The following is a 19828-nucleotide window of genomic DNA, read 5'->3' on the forward strand; positions in this document are numbered from 1 at the left end:
TCTCCGCCTGGATTATCTTGACGATACATCGATAATCGAGGTCTCGGCCATCAGGCGACGTTCTTTCAACGAACAATCAACGTTCGAGAGCCTATCGAATATCTCTCGTCCATATATCAGACATATCTTAATCTGCTAATTATACACTAACTTCCCTCGTTTTTTGACAACTCTTCGTAAATAGATGATCTATCAAAGATCTGCTGACGATCTGTGGATGAAATATCGACAACCTTTTGACTTGTCCGTCTGTTGTAATCACGCTACAGTCTAAACAAATTAAGATAGGAAGCTAAAATTTTGCACAGATCCCTCTTTTGTCTGCAGGCAGGTCAAGTTCGAAGATGGGCTATATAACGGTACCCCCGATATTCGGTATTTTGATGATTTTAGCCACATTTTCTAATGGAATAGTTTTAAAATCCAGACAAGAAGTTCCTTGTGGGTACTTTATCCCTTGGAATAGAAATTTCTATATAGGTCTCCGATATCGTATAGCCCCCATATAACGGTACCCCCCGATATTCGGTATTTTGATGATTTTAGCCACATTTTTCAACGGAATTGTCTGAAAATCCACACAAGCGGTTCTTTGTGAGCACTATACCCCCTGACAGAGAGTTCTCTATATAGGTTAACGATATCATATAGCCCCCATATAACGGTACTCCCCGATTTTCGGTACTTTGATGAGTTTGGTACACAAGGAGTTCCTTGTGAGTACCCCCAGACATAGATTTGTCTATATATGTCCACAATATCGTATGTCGGCAACTTCCGATATTAGGTATTTTAAAGATTTTAACAGAACTTTCAATGGATTTTATTTATTTATTTATTTTTTTTTTTTTTTTAATTTTCTAATTCGTTCCAAATGGTGGATGGTATTTAAAGTTCGGCCCGGTCGAACTTATTGCTTTTTTACTTGTTTTAAATGAACTTTCGAAGATTTGTCGACAATCTATTGGCGAGTTTTTCACTTATCGATTGATGAACGGTAATTTATCGATCAACGATCTTTGAACGATCAACTAAAGGCCTTCAGATGATTTATTTACGAGCTGTCGAAGATATATTGGCACCATCTTTGCCAACCATCCATCAGTCAACGATCTATCGAAGTCCTATAAGATCTAAAAAATGTCCACCAACAAGTTTTCTGACTAAATTTCATCTAAAGGAAACGTTTGGGAGGGAATACATTTATTATCCAATGTTTAATTCCATATAGCAGGGTCACTTCAAATTTTTCTATAGAAACAATTCTATTCTTTACAACTTCTTCTGTTGTGTCCTTTCTTACACACCCTTTCAGATAATATTCTTCAACAAAAACTATTGTATAGAAAACAAGTAAAAAAGCAGTAAGTTCGGACGGGCTGAACTTTGAATACCCTCCACCATTTGGAACGAATTAGAAAATTTTCAAAAAAAAAAAAAAAAATAAATAAATAAAATCCACTAAAAATTCTTTTAAAATCTTTAAAATATCTAATATAGGAAGGTACCGACACGATATTGTGGACCTATAAAGACAATCTGCGTGTAAAGTACTCACAAGGAACTCCTTGTGTGGATTTTCAAAATACCGAATATCGCTGGGTATCGTTATATGGGAGCTATACGTTATCGTTAACCTATATAGAGAATTCTCTGTCAGTTGAAAAACATAACTAAAAACATCAAAATACCGAATATCGGGGGTACCGTTATATGAGGACTATACGATATCGTGGACCTATATAGATAATTCTCTGCCGAGGTATAAAGTACCCACAAGGAACTCCTTGTGTGGATTTTCAGACAATTCCGATGAAAAATGTGGGTAAAATCATAAAAATACCGAATATCGGGGGGTTGTTATATGGGGGATATACGATATCGTGGACCTGTATAGACAATTCTCTCTCAGGGGGTAAAGTACTCAAAAGGAACTACTTGTGTGGATTTTAACACAATTCCATTGAAAAGTTTGACTAACATCATCAAAATACCGAATATCGGGGAGTACAGTTATATGGGGGATATACGATATCGTGGACATATATAGACAATTCAATATATAGACAATTCAAAAAATGTCCACAAAGGACTCCTTTTGTGGAATTTCAGACAATTCCATTGAAAAATGTGGATAAAATCATCAAAATACCAAATATCGGTGGTACCGTTATATGGGGGCTATACGATATTGTGGACCTATATAGATAATTCTCTGCCCAGGTATAAAGTACCCACAAGGAATTACTTGTGTGGATTTTCAGACAATTCCATTGAAAAATGTGGCTAAAATCATCAAAATACCGAATATCGGGGGTACCGTTATATGGGGGCTATACGATATCGTGGACCGATATAGCCAATCTTCGAACTTGACCTGCCTGCAGACAAAAGAGAGATCTGTGCAAAGTTTTAGCTTCCTATCTTAATTCGTTTAGACTGTAGCGTGATTACAACAGACGGACAGACGGACGGACAGGGCTAAATCGTCTTAGAATTTTACGCTGATCAAGAATATATCTACTTTGTTGGCTCTAAAATGATTATTTCGATGAGTTAAAAACGGAATGACGAACTTAATATACCCTCCATACTTTTTTTGGTGGAGGGTATAAAAACAATCCGACAGGACGATTCAATGGTGGAAATATTAAAACTACTCTCATGTGCCCAATGTGGAATAACTACACGCACGTCAACAAATAACCACACATATATCAGACGGAAAATAGAATCTAGGAAAAGTCATAAATCTTTGGTGGAGTAAAAAAAATCAAGAAATACTACTACAACTACGACATACACTCTTCAACTTATGAGAGCTTTTTCAAGTGTCGAAATAGTTGCTATTTACGGTGGCGTTGCAGCCAAACAACGCCAACTACTACAGAAACGACATCGTAAGCTCCAACTCAAATAGAAATAACAAACAAATAGAGCTTCGACAAGTTTTTCCGACTGCAAAGCTAATAAAGCTAAAAACATATCAAAAGATGAGGCTATCCCCACTTATATTGATAGTTTTAGCGACTGAGGGCAGATATCCGTTTTCACCACACCACCAAAATTATGTTTGCTGCTGCTGTGTCTGGGAACAGAATTTTTGAACGATATTTTAAGGTTAGTTTATGACTGTAAAATTGAATTTAAGCGACCTGAGTCAAAAGAATTTGTATATATTAAGTGGTGGGGAGGGGGGAAATAGTCATCAAAATGTAATAACGCGATTTTTAAATACGCAATTCTGTTGATAGGATAAAAAGGATGATATTACAATTTTGCACATACAACCAAACTAGGCCTGAAAAAAGTATGCCAAATTTGATCGAAATCGGTTGTTTTCCGATTTGATTTTAGATTTTATCGAGATCGGTTCAGAGTTGGATATAGCTCCCATATATAACTTCGTCCGATTTACCTTTTATTGTGCACCAAACGTCTAATATTTGTCTAAATGGGATAGAATTTGGCACTTACGACCGAATTGAGAGTAGAAGCTAGTATGTAAAATTTGGTGAAGATTGGTTCAGATATAGCTATAGCTCCCATACCGAGATCGGTTCCGATTTGGATATAACTCCCATATATATATATATATATATATATATATATATATATATATATATATATATATATATATATATATATATATATATATATATATATATATATAATTATAATCATAGCGTGTGTGATTAAATTCTCCCACAAAAACTTTTAATTGTTATGCGGAGCGCTACTAAATTAGCAAAGTGGTGTAGGGTATCATAAAGTCGGCCCGCCCGACTGTAAGACTTTCTTTACTGGTTGCTATACAATTTATGTAGGACCTATCGATGATATATTGAGGGCTTTTATTAACGATGTTACACAATCTATTTTATTAATAACTAATACTCGTGGATTTATTACAGAATATCGAAGATCGAACGACCACCTATCTATGGCATGTCCGCATGTTCAATACAAACTAGTTAATGAGATATCGATAATCTTACGACAATCTAGGGGTGCTTTTGTTCTATCGACAATGTAGCACAGATCTTTCGATGATCTTTCGACGTTCATTCGACGAAGTATTGATTGATTAATTTACAATCTTTTTTTTTTTTTCAATAAATACTCGACGATGTAGATGTGATCTATAGATGATCTACCAAAGTTTTCTTTTGTCAACACATCAAAAATGTGTCGACGAACTCTTTCGTTGATTTCCTTCTATTGTTAACTTCTTAGTACATGAAGATTGATTTCGTCAAAGATAAGGTGTATTTTTTTACAGAAAACTACAATTCTTCTTCTATTGAGCTTACGATCGCCACTTGTTTGCAAATAAGTTTTTGTCATACGAGCTATTAAATATCTCCTGGAGAGAATATTCTCAGACAAAAACCAGGGAAACTCGTTCTTTCTGAAAGCAGTGGTATTCTCTACCTCGCCTTGGTAAACTTTACAATTTTTCTGCACTAACAAAAAGAATTTGTTTTTATAAAAACAATAATAATAGGACTAAGCCTAACTATTTTAAAACAACAGCTAACAGCTAACAGCAACAGCTAACTACGTAACTGACAAAAAATTTGAGAAGAAAATTCAATTCAGGAAGGCAACAATTCCCCAATCTCTGCGCATTTTATTTTTCTATAAAAATTCTTAAAATGCCTAAAACAAATTCCTGAATCACTGAAAAATGATTCTTTCATCTGGACTTGAGTATAGATTTTTAATTTTAGAAAGAATATTTTCTCTTCCAGAAGAAAATATCCTTAATTAGTTCTAAAGTGAGAAAATCCCCAATCTCTAAGGATTTGTTTTTTTAATATTTTTTACGGAAAATTCGCTTGGGATCTTAGCTTTTTTTTTTTTAACAATTCCTTATCATCCTTCGTACATAGAATATTTGCCACCCTCCCTCACTACAAAATTTTTTAGTGTTTCTTTGAGTGTGTATTGGTGTATAAACTCAGACACGCCGCATATTTTTTTGTTGGAGCACATTCTATACAATATATCATAAGTTTGGCAAAGTAGTAACATAAAGGTTACAACTTTTCTTTTGCGATTCTTCTTCTTGCTGTTATTGTTATTGTTCTCTCTTTACCAAATTGAGGGTCATATTTTACACCCGAGTCGCTGGGGTTTGTCGTTGTAATGTTAGCTAATTTGATGTTGCTGTTTACCCCCCAAAAGAAAGAGTTTAAAGTTTTTACATTTTTTTCTTTTCACGTGATAAACGATTGAAACTTTATTTTTGTAAACAAATTCATATTTTGTTTTTGTTGCTTCTTTGTTTTCATTATCGGAGGAGAGGGTGGTTATGCTCGATTTGTAGTCGTCAATCTGGAAACTTGATCTTTGAGTTAGATGGACAGATGTGGATAACTTAAATTTGTAGGAATTTTGTTGTAAGAATTAATTGGCTTTTATTTAGGCAAAAATAAGTTATGAGGAAAACGGTTTTTCAATGGATGAGGATTCAAATTTAAATCTTGGCCAACCGTTTGTAGAATCTTCATTTTTATTGACTTTTGGTATCTATTAGTCTAAAAGTAGAAGTCGATGCTTGTAATAACAAGTAAGCAAAGGCTATAGTCGTGCGGGGCCGACCATGTGATACCCTACAGCACTACAATATGTTAGAAGCCCCCTTATATTCAGATCTATTTTGGAAGATTTTTCTTTAGAAATTATGTAACGGAGCACTGACCTGACCAGGGATATTTGCCCAATAACGAAATCAGCATAAAAAAACCAGTAGTTCCCCTTTTTGTGTATTTCGGATATCGCCTGTAAGTAATGCTGGTATTTTTTCACACAAAAGTAGTGGTCCATTCTACTCGCTGTCCAAACCTCGAACTTCATGCGAGATTTCGTGTCCTTTGGTTTCAACTTGTGACCTTTTTAACGGCTGCAAAATCAGAAACATTTTTAGTTGTTGGTCCATTTCAACCTCCAAATATATTGCGGACATCTTTAAAACCAAGAGGTCTATCCCTTCTGAGCCTTACCCTACCCTTCTCAAAATTTTCGTGAGGATCGGTTAATAATTGCAATCTGTATATAACCCCAACCTGTGTTGTAAAGTGCAAAAATGTTACAAAATTTACAGATCAATATTATAAGTCAAATTGAAAAAATCGCATGCGATAAAAAATATGAAAAAATAAAAAAATGTCACAAAATACTACAAAATCTGTATTAACATCATTATTGACCTCTTATTAGACGATTTTTTTTTTTTTTGATTTTATTCTTTTATGCTAGGAGGGCATTCAGAATTGACAAAATTGGTCAAAATCGGTCCAGCCTTTCTTGAGATATAAGCATTTTAGCTAACATCCCCTTCTTTTGTTTATACACATTCTATATATTTCGCTATATATATCCGATATATTTACTATATTGACATTTTCGTCTTTTTGTGATTTCGCCGGGACTAAAAATATTCGCGGTTTAATGTAAAATTTGAATTTTATTTAATACAAATGTTATAGTCTATTTCATCCACTAAATATTGACCGATGACCATCAAAATTGGAAGGCTTCTGCCCAGCCTTATGCTCTAGCCCCATGCTAATTTCCCCGTCGATTGGTCCAATATTGCGACCTGTAGAGCAACAGCAAAATCAGGAATTTTTTCAGTTTTTGGTCCATTTCAAACCCTAAAAACTATGCGATCATCTCCAAAAAAAAATAGAGTTCTATTCTGACCCTAGCCCCATCTCCATTCTAAATTTCGTTATGATCGAGCCATAATTGCGACCTGTAGAGTGAAGGAAGATCCATATATTCTTTCCTATGTGGGAAACCAATATTTCGAGGTTTTACATAATTTTTGGCCCAATCAAATACCCCCAACACATAGTGTTGTAAGGTATAAAAATTCCAAAGTCGAGTTCTTTCTTTCCACTGACATTTACGGTACGCATTTTCAAGTTTCACATTTTTTAAAATTTGGAATATACTGATTTACTAAAAAAATATTTGAACCTCTTTGCGATAAGTGAACTTTGATGCAAAATTTCAGAACTTTTAATGAATTAGACATTGCTTTACTTTCGTGTTTATATCCATGTTTGCTTCAGCATTCCAAACAAATGCCAATGCCTTAGTTTACTTAACATATAACCTGTAATCAATGTTAATTTCAATCAAAATACCAACATATTTCACCAAAATACTTAAATCTTATTTAATGTTTATCCCGAAACTAGAATTCTTGGGGAGATATAAAAACACAACACATGAATTCGCATACACAGCTGTATAAATCCCTAGGTCATAAATCTGCTATAGAAAATCATCAAAGAAGCTATTCCATCACCTAACTAAGCGTCAGCTTAGAGGGAAAACGAACCAACATCAAATAAATTAGTGAGTGGTAGAGACAAAGAAGGTGTCATAAATATGACATGAAGCCATGTTAAATAAACGATTATATATGGCTCATCTTGCTATACACACTCAAAGATGCCATGACACTGATGATAACAAAGATGCTCATGTCGATGATGGAAGAGTTGTGTTGTGTTCGCACACTAAATTTTCACACACATGATCATACATATGCATGTGTTTGCGAATGTCTGCTGTGAAGATGAAAACGCAAACATTTTGCTTTTAGTTGATGATTTTCACAACAACTAACAGCTAAAAAATAACTTCATTGTTCAGGGTTAAAGCTGCGGGGACTAATGTTTAGAAGTGGCTCAATGAATGATTACTTACAAAAACAATGACTACTATTCATAGAAAGAAAAATGTCTTAGCGAAGATGGAGAAGCTTTCATCTGTACACATTTCTTTTTACATTTAAACAAACAGATGGTAAAAAGATGAAAAGGGCAACGTTGTTATTTTATTTCTAGATAAATGTCTGGAAAATTGAATTATACTAAAGATACACAGTAATAGTGTAAAATAGAGTTTAAAAAATGCGTAGCCGGCGTATGTATGGGAGACCTTTTGGAGATTTTCTACACATTATCTTCCAAACGTTATTTATTCATCCAAGTTAGTCCAAAGGGTCGATTTTTTCCTTAGGTTAAAATGCTTAGATCCTAGGAATTTAATTTTTTGTATAAAAAATTGATCAGTAAGCCTTGAGGTTTTGGACCTAGGAAATGATTATTTTTTAGAGTCGTAAACCCTGTAGTATTGAATGATCTCTGTTGAAAAAATGCTGTCCTGTGCATTCAATTTTTTTTCTATAGAAGTCTTCAGTCAATTGGCAAACACTTTTAAAAACTCATAATGTTATGTATCAAGGTTAGCATCAACTGCACTAACTGAAGCCTAGTGCGATTTTTCCATTCCATGATTGTTCTTAGGTTCAAACTTTTTGCTGTAAGGCTTCCACCTGGCCACCTAAGGAATTGTTTGTAGGAGACCTCCAATTTTTTCCGAAAATCTCCAAATGTCGCCTTTAAAACGTACTTCTGATTCCTGCTGTAAATCGATTGCCAAAGAATACCTATTCCATGTTTCTGCAAGCCTAGTGATATATAGCATATCATATAGTCGCCCCCTACTGGCTTTCAGTCATTCCTTGTCATCCTTGTTTTATATTAGCCAATTTTATAATGCATAACTTCCATCATAGTGTTTTTTTTTTTCGTCGGCTAACTTTTTTGTTTTTTCTTTCCTACCATCAGAATTTTAATTCAATTTACTTTATGTACTTTAAGTTTGAAAGTTGTTCTCTCTCGTTTTTGGGGAAAAATGAAAATTTTTCCACTTATTTCCTTCTACAATATATGTTTTAATTAGCACTATCTTTATAAGTTGTTGAATCATTAATGATCGCTCAAACATAGAGATATCGATAAGGAAACAGGAACTTTCTGATAGGTCTTCAAAATGCGTCTTCTATCTACAGACTTCCCGATCGGTCAATAAATGCGACCTGTACTTTGTTTACAAAAACATGAACAGACGGACATGCATAAATCGATTCCGAATGGGTCTATCTCGTTTCTTTGCACAAAAATATAAGTTTCTACCTTACACCATACCTTGAGGTATCCTTCTGAAAAGCGGCTAAGTTATTTCTTAAAGAATCAGTTGAGCATCACTCTGCTTTATGTTCCTTCTGAAGCGGAAGAAAAGAAAATACAACTCTGTCCAGTGTATATCCTTACCGGAGGACAACCAGGATGCTGGTTGTGGTTTGGGGCTTATATCTTATCTTCTTCTTCTTCTATATCTATAAAAGAGGAAAATGTTTGTATGTTTGTTTGTTTGTTTGTTTGTAATTTATGGACTCGAAAACCGCTGAATAGATTTTCCTGAAAATTTCCATGTATACTGCAACATCGCCTGAAAGTAACATAGGCTATATACATTTTTGAATTTCCACTTGGAACTGGAGATATAGCATCAGAATCGGAGGTACCTCCCAAAAATTTAGATTTTATATGCACATATCTACTGATTTGTTCAAGATACAGTCTCCAAATTTGGAATACGTAACGGAATTTGGAACAAAAATAAGTTTGCCAAATTATATTGTAATCGGTTCAGATTTGGATATAGCTCCCATATATATTTTCGACCGATTTTTTTCATTTGATGCCTCAAACACAATATGAATGTTCGATTCCAATGAAATTTGGAATGTGTGACGGGATTTAATCCGAAAATAAATTTGTCAAATTATATTGAAATCGGTTCAGATTTGGATATAGCTCCCAGATATATTTTCGGCCGATTTCAAGCATTTGATGCACCAAACACGCTATGTATCCCCAATTTCAATGAAATTTGAAACGTGTGATAGATTTTATCTAAAAAATTGATTTCCCAAATTATATTGAAATCGGTTCAGATTTGGATATAGCTCCCATATACATTTTCGGCCGATTTCATGTATTTGGTGGACCAAACACGATATGTATTTCCAATTGTAATGAAATTTAAAATAAGTAACGGAATTGGGAGCCAAAATTAATTTGTCAAATTAAATTGAAATCGGTTCAGATTTGGATATAGCTCTCATATATATTTTCGGCCGATTTCATGTATTCTATGCACCATACACGATATGTATGTTCGATTCCAAAGAAATTTGGAATATGTAACGGGATTTTGATTAGAAAATACATTAGTCAAATTATATTAAAATCGGTTCAGATTTGGATATAGTTCCCATATATATTTTCCGCCGATTTCACATATTTGATGCACAAAACACGATACGTATTTCCGATTCCAATGAAATTCGGCACGAGTGGCTAAATTTGGTACAAAAATAAATTTGACAAATTATATTCAAATACGCTCAGATTTGATTATAGCTCCCATATATATATACTCAGCCGATTTCACATATTTGATGCACCCAAAGCGAGAGAGACAAAATTTGGCACCAGAAAAAATTGCCAAATTATATTGATCAGTTGAGGTTTGAATATAGTTAGCATATATATTTCGGCCGATTTCATACATGTTATGCACCAAACATGATATATATGACCGATACCAATGAAATTCAGAATGTGTGGCGGAATTTGGTTACAATAATAAATGTGACAAATTAATTGGAAATTAGTTATGATTTCACATATTGGACGCACCAATTTCAATGAAATATATATTATATTTAAATCGGATCAGATTGGGACATGATTTTTATAAGAACCATTGACCCACAACGCCTTAGGCTAACACTAAAAACCAACACAAAAATTGATTTGAAATACTCTTATTACGGCGAAGTATGTTGCTATCTCGAATTCACTAATTGAAATGATAGAAATGACACTCAAATTCAAAAGATTGCAGTTTACTGCACGCTTGGTATTGCTATAAAATAAATAAATCCGAAGGACAAACCCTTCTTGTATGTATGTCATGTTACTGCTTTTCTAATGGTTTTGGTTATTTACGCATTAAAATGGTGCAATATTTTTTTTAAATTTTTAATTTGTTTTTTTTTTTTTTTTTTTTTTTAACCAACATATATTCGTAAATAAAATTTTGAATGCATATAAAATCAAAAGGGGTAGCGAAGCGCACCGGGTTCAGCTAGTTTGTATATAAATATGAATAAATAAAGATTTTTAAACACAGGATTCTTCCTATCGCCACGTTTTTATACCCTCCACCATACATAGTATGGAGGGTATATTAAGTTCATCATTCCGTTTGTAACTCATCGAAATAATCATTTTAGACCCAACAAAGTATATATATTCTTGATCAGCGTAAAATTCTAAGACGATTTAGCCATGTCCGTCCGTCGGTCCGTCTGTCCGTCTGTTGTAATCACGCTAAACGAATTAATATAGGAAGCAAAAATTTTACACAGATCCCTCTTTTGTCTGCAGGCAGGTCAAGTTCGAAGATGGGCTATATCGGTCCACGATATCGTATAGCCCCCATATAACGGTACCCCCCGATATTCGGAATTTTGATGATTTTAGCCACATTTTCTAATGGAATGATCTGAAAATCCACACAAGGAGTTCGGTATATTGATGATTTCAGCCACATTTTTCAATGGAATTGACTGAAACTCCTCGTGTGAGTTCATTGTGAGTACTTTATCCTTTGGAAGAGAATTATCTATATAGGTCTACGATATCGTTAGCCCCCTATATAACGGTACGCCCGATATTCGGTATTTTGATGATTTTAGTTACATTTTTCAACGGAATTGTCTGAAATTGTACACAAGAGGTTCTTTGTGAGCAGTTTACATATATAGGTTAACCATATCGAATATCCCCCTTATACCCCGGGTTTTCGGTATTTTGATGATTTTAGCCATATTTTCCTATGGTATTGTCTGAAAATCCACACAAGGAGTTCTTTGTGCGCACTTTAACACCTGAAAAGTAATTGTCTAGATTTTAACAGATTTTTTAATGGATTTTATTTTTTGAAAATTATCTAATTCTTTCCAAATGGTGGAGGGTATTCAAAGTTCGGCCTGTTAAAGCTATTTGTTAATGTTTCACTCACTAAAATCCGTTAATTAATCATTCGAAACGTCAATATGGGTGTATGTGAATAATATCCCATATCCTTCGTACCAAAACACACAACCCCCTTTTACACATTTTTACTACAAACCTAAATAATGAATGCACATTGATGAATAATTCCCGAAAAATATTGTTTAGACTTTGTATGCCAGGCTTCATATTTGTGAAATCCTTTGTTTGCACATATTTCAAAACATATTTGCTGTATAACCGAACTCTTTCAATGGCCTGTCGAAGGACAATAGTAAGGAGGGTGTGTAGGTAGCTGCATAGGTAGGCAGAAATAAATGAAAGTTTTGTTTCATTGAAGGCTTTATGCATTTTCTGCGTGAAAGTCAATTGTTCCACCTCTTTTATGGAATTCTTTTGTAAGTCATTTATAATTGATTTTAGTATAAGAACTCGTAATACATTGTTCGGTTTTGAGCGGTAAACGGAACTATGGTACTATGGTTTAGTACTAGTTAAGGTAAGTGAATGAAGCTGCTGAATCATTAATCATATCAATACATTTTATTGTCATCACTGATATATGAATATGAGAGTGTAAGAGATGGGTTTTGCCATATTTTCTTTGAAACAAAAATTGTGGAGGTCATTGTTGATATATTATGTGAGGAAAATTCTTTTCCGATGGGATAAAAGTAAAGATTTTTTCTTGAAAAGTTTTGAGAATAAATTATTTTGTGTAGGACTTAAAACCAAAAGTTATTTATGGTTAAGGTTTGTTGGAAGTTCCTACCATAAAATTACAAATTGTGCGAAAAGTTTTACAACTGGTACTTTTTATACCATCCACCATAGTATGGAGGGTATATTAACTTTGTCATTCCGTTTGTAACACCTCGAAATATACATTTAAGACCCCACAAATTCGTCTGTGGAAATCACCCTAGCTACCGAAGGAAACGAAGTAGGTTGATATAATTTTACTCAAATGCATATTATGTCTGCCGGATTTTTATACCCTACACCACAAGGTGGTCAGGGTATTATGTCTTTGTGCATTTGTTTGTAACAGGCAAAAGGAAACGAGATAGACCCATAGTTCCTCTTGATGATCTGCATAGAATCACATTCTGAGTCGATTTATGAATGTCCGTCCGTCCGTCTGTCCATGTATTTTTGTAAACAAAGTACAGTTCGCATTTATTGCCCTATTTGGCCCAAGGACGAACCCTATTGAAATTGGAGATAATCGGTCAAAATTTAGATATAGCTCCCATATATATCTTCATCCGATTTGTCTTTTATTGTGTATCATTACACGTCAGTCCGAATCGTATGGAATTTTGCAGGCAATCAGATTGGACCTGAAAATAAGTATGCCAAATTTGATCGAAATCGGTTCAGATATAGCTATAGCTCCCATATATATTGTTCATCCGATTTGTTATTTTTGTCTTCCGCAGCCGTAATATGCACTCTGTAACAACAATATTTGGTGAAATATATCGAATACAGCTCAGAAATACATTTGTTAAATTTTATCGAGATCGGTTCAGATTTGGATATAGCTCCCATATATAACTTCGCCCGATTTACTTTTGATTGTGCACCAAACGTCTAAAATTTGTCCAAATTGGATGAAATTTGGCACTTACGACCGAATTGAGTCTAGAAGCTAGTACGTCAAATCTGGTGAAGATCGGTTCAGATATAGCTATAGCTCCCATATATACTGTTCATCCGATTTGTCATATTTGTTACCCACAGCCATAATATGCACTCCGTAAAAACGATATTCAGGGAAATATATCAAATACAGCTCAGAAATATCTTTGCCAAATTTTATCGAGATCGGTTCCGATTTGGATATAGCTCCCATATATATTTTTATCCGATTTCAAATTAATTGTACGCCAAATGGGCAATACAAGTCCGAATTTAAAAGATACAAATGCTTCGGCATATTTAGTCCTTTGAACTTTAAATTATAATCATAGCGTGTATGATTGAATTCCCCCATAAAAATTTTTAATTGTTATGCGGAGCTCTACTAAATTAGCAAAGTGGTGTAGGGTATCATAAAGTCGGCCCCACCCGACTTTAAGACTTTCTTTACTGGTTGGTATTGAAAATGGGTCATGTAGGTCCACGTTTTGGTATAGTATATAACGGTACCAGCCTATATTCGGTATTTTCGTTATTTAAGCGACATTATTCACTGGAAATTTTTCAAATTTGGTATTTAAAGTTCGTAATGGATACTACATCCCATGAGAAAAAATTGTCTGTGAAGGTCTTCGTTTAGCCCCTAATATAACGGCTACATTGGGTATTTTAATATTTTAAAGTAATTTTTAACGGATTTTTTTTTTTTTTTTTTTTTTTTTGAAAATTGCCCATTTGTTCCAAATACTGGAGAGAATTCAAAGTTCGGCCTGGTCGAACTTACAGCTTTTTTACATGTTGGTTTTACGTCAATTGGAAAAATAGAGAAGTCGTAAAGTCTATATTTTCAATGATATACGTAATGGTGTACACGAAGGATTTTCGAAATTTTCTATATATAAAGTACAAAGAGTAGATTTGTGATTTTTGCATTCGTAGAGAAATGCATATGTGAATTATAGGTATGAGAACATATCTTTTCTTGTTAACATAAACGATATACGTCGTACTATCATGATAATATGAAGATCTTCAAAAGTCCTTCTAACAAAACTACATAAAGAATCCTGAAAAACATGCAAACCAAGGTACTGAGGACAAAGCCATTGTATTCCCTGTTGATAAACTTTCCTAAATTTTAATAATTCTTCTTTCCGAAACTACTAAAAATAACAACGATTACAGATCCGGTAATCCTTTAAACATATTGTCAAAAACTTAGCGTACCTCAAACTATATTGATATTATTTTACGACAAAAGTTGTTGTACATATTTGTTATTAAATATAATTCATATTTCTGCCAAAATTCTCTAGCAGTTTCTTTGGACCTAGGTTAAAATAAAAAATTGTTCCTTGGAATTAATTTCTTTACCAAGGATACAAGGCAAGCATTTCACTTGTCAAAAAACATCTACTACACACACATTCTTTCATATGTGCAACGTTAATTTTAACTACTTTACCACCATACGCATTGTCTTACCTTTGGGTTCTTCATTTAAACGGTCCTCTCTTTTTGGGGTAGTATATATTCTTTCATTCATTGCATAAGAGTTATTGGTTTGTCACGTTGACAAATTAATCTGTAGATGTTGCAAAATTCAAACAAAAAACTTTTGTACGTTTTTTCCACTTCGAAGGTGAATGGTGGGGTAGTGGGGCAAAAAGTGGAAAAGTTCTTTGCTTAAGTCATTGTTATTTACTTGGTGTTACAGAAAACAATTTTAGTGTCCTTTGATCTTATTTGTGTGGGAAACGTATGGGGAACGTATTTTCTTCGAATTTTTTTTCTTATTATCATCGTGGAATTTGTGAAAAAAGTGTTGTGTTTCAATGTATATTTTGTATCACTTCAATCAAAAGTGAGATATTGGCGGTGTGCAATATGCAGGAGAAAAACAAACCCCTATGGTGATATTTTTGTTTTGCGCTTTGCAGTAATATAAGTGGGTATAAACGTCCTTCGTAAAAATCCAGCATTTCTTTTAAGAGCTACATCAGAAGTTTATGCTGAGAAGTAATATGGTTCTGGTGGTGATGGTTACTGAAATTCATATAGATACAAAGAAAACTACCTTGTGGCAAAACAATTACACATAACATTTTTTAGGAAAAATTTAAAAACTGTTTAGGCAACTAGAATCTTGGGTATTTATCGGAAAAATCAAAAACCGTTGTTTATAAATATCACAGACCACATCCAAAGGCCAAGGACTAAGTCGGGCTAATATTCGAAAAAATCCCCTTTAGTGGGACAACACAAGTGGGACAGAATTGAATAATTTTAAAAATCTCTCTGTTCCATATAGCTTAGCTAAAAAAATTGGCTGTAGTCTGTCAAATTTATGATCGTCTAAACACTTTTTGATCTTTCCTAAAAAATATTTGATAGAGTGTTTATTAAAGTCTGTTGTAGTAGAATTCGCTTGTAAACTCGCTTGGGTTTGAGAAAAAAATGCGAGCAATATATATAAAGGTTCATGCACGTTTCTGTTTTGTTTCACTGTCAAACATCTTTAGTTTGTTCCAAAATTTAACCATGAGTCATCTTATAAACGAACAATGCTTGAAAATCCACTGGCTTCTTGTAAAAAGTAACATTTGGTATTACTCTTTATTAGAAAATGGACTTACACTTTTTTCTGTCTAAATAATACCATTTCAATTTAATTTTTTTTATGATTAACATTTTGTCTTTTTCTCTATATGTCTAGGTTTTATATAACAGTTTTTCTCCTTCGTTTGGAATCCACACCATCCTAACATCCAGCAATTCACTAAAATTGGTGTTTTTGTGGAAAATTCATTTTATTTTTTGGAATTTCTTTTCTTGGAATGTTTAGATGCTAAGTGTATGTAAAATTATAGTAGCATACATTTCAATAGCTACGGCACATACGCAAATTTATCATGCGGGGTATGATGCTCATGCTGCTCCATTCATTTATAAAAAATGAAAACATATCTCCAATGTGTGTAACAATTCCGGTAGAACTATAGCAACCCCAAAATAGTGACTGCCCGCAACTTCAATTTCTTGTAACACATTATTCTTTCATATGCCAGAAGTCAGATCATTTATTTTTCTTATGAAAACCCGAATATATATAATAGCAACAGAAAAGATGCCGGATGAGAAGAAAAAGAGCTACTAAACATAGGAAGCTGTCTTTGGGGGAATGGCTTTGGTCGAACATAATGAATCCTATCGGGATAGAAACTATTATTTCAATGAAAAACCCTTCAAGTATTGTATTCAAAGCAGAAGGGATGATGTAAGTTGATTAGAGTTTTAAGCTTCGGAATAGCTGTTGTAAAGTGTTAAAGATCTCTTACTTGTAAGGACTACAAATTAGAGTTCACCCTAGAGACAGCAAAAAGACGATATGTATTTAGGGGACGATGTCATGTTATGTTTACCCCAAAAAGATTGAAGCCGTATGGTAAAAACTTTTAAGCCCTGCATTAGATGTGCTTTGGCCCTTACAATCATAAAGTTGCAAGAAAGAGCACTTACTATGTAGTTTTCATGACTGAATGCAACCATAATCGCTAAAACTATGGATAATGGATTTCCCTCGATTGGTTTATATATTAACCTCACATATATATGCATGAAAAAGAAATATAAAACATATATGCGTATTTATTTCTTACATAAATAAGAGTACAACATTATCGAAAATTAAAGGTGACCATAGAGGTCAAGGTCCAACTGTCGATTTTTTCTATTTCGTAGTAAAAAGTGTTTTTAATTTCTAGGTTTTATTATACCCTACAACACTTTGTGTTGGGGGTATTATAAGTTTGATTGGGCCAAAGATGATTGGGCCGAGCTGAGTCGATCTAGCTATGTATGTCCGTCCGTCTGTCCATGTTAATTTGTAATCACTCTACAGGTCGTAATTGTGGCCCGATCCTCACGAAATTGAAAATGGAACTGGGGTTTATATCAGAATAGAATCCTATTTCTTTTAGAGAAGATCGCATGATATTTAGGGATTGAAATGGACCAAAAACTGAACAAATTCCTGATTTTGCAGTTGCTCTACAAGACCACTCGAAGCTGAAGTTAGCATGGAGCTAGAGCTTAGGGATGGGCAGAAGCCTTCCAATTTTGATGGCCATCGGGGAATATTTAGTGGTTGAAATAGACCATAGCATTTGTGATAAATAAAAATCAAAATTTCCATTAAACCGCGAATATTTTTAATGCGAAATCACAAATAGACGAACAGGTTAATTCTGACCGTTACCTAGATGCCGATAGTAAAAATATCAGATATATATAGCGAAATATATACAATGTATATATACAAAGGAATGGGATGTTATCTAGAATACTTATATCTCCAGAATGGCTGGAGCGATTTTGACAAATTTTGTCAATTTAAAATGCGCTCTTGGCATAAAAATATAAAATCTAAAAAAATCGCATAAAAAGATGCCAATAATGATGTTAATATAGATTTTGAAGTATTTTGTGACATTTTTTTATTTTTTCATATTTTTAATCGCAAGCAATTTTTTCAATTTGACTTATAATATTTTGTAATATTTTTTCACCTTACAATACAGGTTGGGGATATTATATAAGTATTGCAAATATGTCCGATCCTCAAGAAAATTTTCACAAGGGTAGGATTGGGCTCAGAAGGGCTAGGCCAATTGTTTTCAAAGATGTCCGCAATATATTAGGGGTTGAAATGGGCCAAGGACTAAAAATTTTAATGATTTTGCAGCCGTTATAAAGGTCACAGTAAAAAACCATTTTATTTTAACGATTTTATGTTTTGAAAATTACCAAATTCGTTCCAAATGGTGGAGCGTATTCAAAGTTCGGCCCGGTCGAACTTACTGCTTTTTAACACCGGAATTGTTTCAAATTTGGCACTTGAAGTTCGAAATGGATACTACAGCCTGAGACAGAAAATTGTCTGTACAAGTCCACGTCTTCGTATAGCCCCCATGTAATAGTACCTCCCAATATTAGGTATTGTGATGATTTTAGCGTCATTATTCACCGTAGTAGTTTCAAATTACGTATTTAGAGTTTGTAATGAGAACTACACTCTGTGACAGTACCTCCTTATATTCGGTATTTTGACGATTTTAGGTACAATATTCACCGAAATTGTTTGAGATGTCGTATTTGAAGTTCGTAATGGAAGCTACAGCCTGTGACAGAAAATTGTACGGTATTTTGATGATTTTGGCTACATTATTAACCGTTTATTATTAACTACATTATTCCTCGTTCGTAGATACCAGCAATTCATTGCCAGCAAACTTAAAAAAAAATGGGTAAAAGATGCATAAAGGTTAACAACGACGTTCTGTCGCTGTGAACATTTACTAGTTGTATATCTACATGTATGATACAGTGTATTATGTTTTACAATTACATAGCAAATTAAATGGAACTCTTTGTTTCACACAACTTCTTGATATGTGTATATACATATGTATATAGTCCCATATTTACTAGCTCTGTTACATGTTTAATAATTTAGGAAAAGTTTACCGCAACCTGGCTCTTATTTAGTTTCAAAAAATGGATGAAGCCATTTTTCGATGTTTTCATGTGGCTGGCTATATATTAAATTTGTAATAGGGGCTATGCACTAATATTATTAGAAAGTGTTTAAAAAAATTCCGATTTTAACTCCAACACCCTTGATATTAGCCAGTTGGTCACAATAAACTTGGTATCGAATATAGATATATTTGGAAGCTATATTCTAATCTGATCCGCCATTCCAGGAGGTTGTACTGCTGTTAAAAATGCTCTGCTCTTAGTGCCACATTTTTTTACACAATAAAAGTGGCCAGAGTATTGCAAAAGGCTTCCAAATGTTGTTCATTTACATGGCTGTTGTTCTAATTGTTACTGGTTTCTCTAAAAAGTTTCAGAGCGGAAGTTGTCACTTGTTGTGTTATGAAGAATCTGGTGGGCGCGGATGTTTGGTTGGTTTTGTCCTTATTGCAGTTTTTCGTGTTCTGTTGTTGCTTTTATGCTGATGATATTGACCTTTTTGATGATGTCTAAGGTGTGGCAGAGGCTGATATTTCTCGCTTGCCTTAGTTGTTCCGACAGCTGGTATTGCAGTAAAAATTTCCAATAGTGGGGATGTTGATGATGACATTGTCATTGTTGCTGGCTTAAGATAAAGTTAAATGTAGATGTTGTTTCTAGCTGTGTCGCGGAAATTTCAGTGGCTGTTG

Source organism: Musca domestica, unplaced genomic scaffold (genome assembly GCF_030504385.1).
Source record: "Musca domestica strain aabys unplaced genomic scaffold, Musca_domestica.polishedcontigs.V.1.1 3, whole genome shotgun sequence".
In the NCBI taxonomy this organism is placed as follows: domain Eukaryota; kingdom Metazoa; phylum Arthropoda; class Insecta; order Diptera; family Muscidae; genus Musca; species Musca domestica.